This window comes from Enhydra lutris, unplaced genomic scaffold (genome assembly GCF_002288905.1).
Source record: "Enhydra lutris kenyoni isolate GAN:26980312 unplaced genomic scaffold, ASM228890v2 scaffoldscaffold85, whole genome shotgun sequence".
Classification (NCBI taxonomy): domain Eukaryota; kingdom Metazoa; phylum Chordata; class Mammalia; order Carnivora; family Mustelidae; genus Enhydra; species Enhydra lutris.
In genome coordinates, this window is record NW_019154169.1 from 2,753,750 (window position 1) to 2,758,526 (window position 4,777).

Sequence of the window (4,777 nt, forward strand, 5' to 3'; positions counted from 1 at the left end):
AAAAAAAAAAAAAAAAAAAAGAAGATTCCAGGGCAAAGGGAAGAAAAGCATTATTTAGAGAAGAGAATAAAATTTGCTTGAGATAAAGAAAAATGTTGATCTTCGGGTAAAAAGATCTTGTTGCTGTCAAAGGAAAACAAAAATTGCCCAATATCTGGATGATATTTTGAATTTCAGTGATAAAGAATGCAGATTTTCAGGAAGAAAAAGAGAAGATTGCTCACAAAGGTAGAAAATCAGGCCTCTGAGTGTGTGTCATGGAGTAACAGGATATACTGAGCAGGGGAAAAGGATGTGTGTAGTCAATAGTTCTATTGTGTGAAAGTCACATACAATTTTCATTTACATATGGGCTCTGAAAATTCCACATGTTCTGAAAAAATTCAATTGATAGAAATATTGTGGATAACAGATTAATCAAAAACATTTAAAGTAGAAGTAGGTGGTAGAAGTCCTAACGGTGAGTGTGGAAATCAATTAAATATAGGAAGTATATTTAAATATGAATAATATGACTATAAAGCACTGTAAATGTTTTGAAAGACATATTTTATAAATTTAAAATGGATGAAAGACTTAAATGTGAGAAAGGAAACCATCAAAATCCTAGAGAAGAACATAGGCAACAATCCCTTTCACCTCAGCCATAGCAACTTCTTGCTAGACCCATTCCAAAGACAAGGGAAACAAAAGCAAAAATGAACTATTCAGACTTCATCAAGATAAAAGTTTTCCACACAGTGAAGAAAACAATCAAAACTAAAAGGCAGACTACGGAATGGGAGAAGATCTTTGCAAATGACATATCTGATAAAAGAGTATCCAGGGTGCCTGGGTGGCTCAGTCGTTAAGCCTCTGCCTTCAGCTCTAGTCATGATCCCAGAGTCCTGGGATCGAGCCCCGCATTGGGCTCCCTGCTTGGTAGGAAGCCTGCTTCTCTGTCTCCCTCTGCCTGCTGCTCCCCCTGCTATGCTCTCTCTCTCTCTGTCAAATAAATAAAATCTTTAAAAAAGAGAGAGAGAGAGAGAGTATCCAAAATCCATAAAGAACTCATCAAACTCAACACCCAAAAAAACCCAAATAATCCAGATAAGAAATGGGCAGAAGACATGAATAGACATTTCTCCAAAGAAGACATTCACATGGCTGACAGACACATGAAAAGATGCTCAATATCACTCATCGTCAGGGAAGTACAAATCAAAACCATGATGAGATGTGACCTTAACACCAGTCAAAATGGTTAAAATTAACAACACAGGAAACAACAGATGACTGCAAGGATGTGGAGAAAGGGGAACCCTCTGACACAGTTGGTGGGAATGCAAACTGGTGCAGCCACTCTGGGAAACAATATGGAGGGTCCTCAAAAAGTTGAAAATAGAATTACCCTATAATCCAGCAATTGCACTACTAGGTATTTATTCAAAAGTAACAGAAATACTGATTTGAAGGGGCACATGCACCCCGATGTTTATAGGTACATTATCTACAATAGCCAAACTATGCAAAGAGCCCAAATGTCCATCAACTGATGAACGGATAAAGAAGAGGTGGTATATATATTATATATTATATGGTGGTATATATGGTTTTGTGATAACAAATACCTGTGTAAGTACTCACTTTGTCAGCATATATACTAAAATTGGAACAATACAGAGAAGATTAGCATGGCCCCTGTGCAAAGATGACACATAGATTCATAGAGCATTCATAGAGATTCATAGAGCATATTTGCGGGGATTAGGGAGCTCACTTGTGAAGAGCACGAGGTGATTAAAATAAGAACTTTAAAAAATGCGTGTTTTTAAAAGCAAAAATAGCTAGTAGAATTAAAAATAGGAAGGTCACTTTTCAAATCAGCCAAAAACAAAACATAACCCCTAATGCAAAAGATAGAAAACAGTTTAAGGGGCGCCTGGGTGGCTCAGGTTAAGTGCCTTCAGCTCAGGTCATGATCTCAGGGGTCCTGGGATCGAGCCCCATGTCATGCTCCCTGCTCAGCAGGGAGTCTGCTTCTCCCTCTCTCTCTCTCTCTCACTCACTCGCTCACACTCTCTCTGTAAAATAAATAAAATCTTTAAAAAAAAAAAGAAGAAGAAAACAGTTTAAGTGGCAATGAAACAAAAGCCAAAGGCTTACAGTGAAATGAATCAAGTAGGAACAATGTCAACCATGACAATATATAAAAATGGGTTAAATTTATTCATATATGAAAACTCTCAGATTAAGTGTATTAAAGCCTAATTAACTAGAAAAAGACAAAGCTAAGCTCAAAATAAGTAGATCAAGGGGAATAGTGATTACAGCAAAAATCAATGAAGAGACAGGAAAATAATAGAAAAGGTTAAGAAAACTAAGGTTTGCTCTTGAAGAGATTAAAAAAAAATTAACAAGACTTTAGCTAGACTAAACAAGAAAAGAGGACCCAAATCAATAAATTTATAAATGAAAGGGGAGACATTACAAAAGACATCAAAGAAATAGAATGGATCATAAGAAACTACTATGAACAACTATATGCCAACAAACTGGGTAACTTAAAGAAAAGGATAAATTTCTAGAAACATAAAACCTACCAAAACTGAATCAGGAAGAAATAAAAAAGTCTGAACAGACCAATAAGGAATAAGATTGAATCAGTAATCAAAAAGCTCCCCAAAATGAAAAACTCAGGACCAGATAAATTTACTAGTGAATTTTACAAAACATTTAAAGAAGACTTATCACCAATCTTTCTCAAACAATTCCAAAAATTGAAGAAGAGGAATATTCACAAGCTTATAAGGCCAAGAGTACCCAGATAGCCAAGCCATATAAGGACACTACAAGAAAAGACTACAGGACAGTATCTCTGATGAATATAGATGCAAAAATTCTAAACAAAATACTAGCAAACTGAATTCAGCAGCACATTAAAAGGATCATATACCATGATCAAGAGGGATTCATCCCTGGAATGCAAGGATGGTTCAACATATGCAAACCAATAAGTGTAATATATCATATTAAAAGAATAAAAGACAAAAATCACCTGATTATCTCAATAGATGGAGGAAAACATTTGATAAAATTCAACATCTATTCATGATAAAAACTCAATAAATTAGGTATAGAAGGAATGTACCTCAACATGACAAAAGCCATAGATGACAAGCTTACAGCCAACATCATACTCAGTAGTGAAAGGATGAAATATTTTTCTCTAAAATCAGGAACAAGACAAGGGTGGTCAGTCCCACAACTCCTATTCAACACAGTACTAGAAATCCTAGGCAGAGCAATAGGGCAAGAAAAAGAAGTAAAAGACATTACAATTGGAAAGGACAAAGTAAAATTGTCTCTGTTTGCAGGTGACAAAATTTTATATACATAGAAAAATATATGTAAAAAATCCTAAATATCCCACCGAGAAACTTAGATCTAATCAATAAATTCAGTAAAGCTGTAGGATACAAAATCAAACATACAAAAATCAGTAGCATTTCCATACACTAAAATGAACTATCTAAAAAAGAAAACAATCTCATTTATAAGAGCATCAAAAATAATGAAATACTTAGGAATAAGTTTAACCATGGAGATGAAAGATCTCTACACCAAAACTGTAAGATGTGGATGAAGAAAACTGAAGAAAACACAAATGGAGAAGACAACCTCTGTTCATGGATTGGAAGAATTAATATTGTTAAAATGTCCATACAATCCCATATCATGTTTCCATTCAATCAACCCCTATGAAAATTTCAAGGACTTTTTTTTTTTTTTGCAGAAATAGAAAGAAAAAATGTTAAAATTCATGAGGAACCATAAAAGACTGACCCCAAATAACAAAAGCAGTCCTGAGAAAGGAAAGCAAAGCTGGAGGCATTACACTTCCTACTTCAAACTATATTGCAAAGCTATCACAGTAGAATTGGAAAGGTATGGTACTGGCATATTAGCAGACACACAGACAAATGGAATAGAATCAAGAGCTCAGAAATAAACCTATGCATATACAGTCAACTAATATTTGATAAAAGAGCCAAGAATACTAAGTGGAGAAAACCTAGTGTCTTCAATAAATGGTGTCAGGAAAATCAGATACTCACATGCCAAAGGATGAAACTAGACCCCTGTGTTATATCACTCATAAAAATGAAGTAGGGGGTGCCTGGGTGGCTCAGTGGGTTAAAGCCTCTGCCTTCAGCTCAGGTCATGGTCCCAGGGTCCTGGGATTGAGCCCCACATCGGGCTCTCTGCTCAGCAGGGAGCCTGCTTCCTCCTCTCTCTCTGCCTGCCTCTTTGCCTCCTTGTGATCTCTCTCTCTGTCAAGTAAATAAATAAAATCTTTAAAAATTTAAAAAAAAATGAACTAGGAACATATAAAAAGCTTTACTAAATGTGAGACCTGAAACCATAAAACTCCTAAAAGAAGACGTAAAGAAAAGGCTTATTGACATGGATGTTAGCAACAAACTGAAAATCTGCACAGCAAAAGAACCAGTCAGCAGAATGAAAAGGCAAGCCACATATCTGATAATATTAATATCCAAAATACATAAGAAACTCACTTAGCCAGAAAAATCCAAAATGGACAAAGGATCTGAAAAGACATTTTTCCAAAGAAGATATTCAGATAGGCAGCAGGTACATGAAAAAATGTTCAGCATCAGTAATTAATAGGAAAGTTTAATTAATAGGAAATCAAAACCACAATGAGGTACCCCCTCACACCTGGTGGAATGGTTCTCATTAGAAAAGCAAATAACAAGTGTTGGTGAAGAGGTGG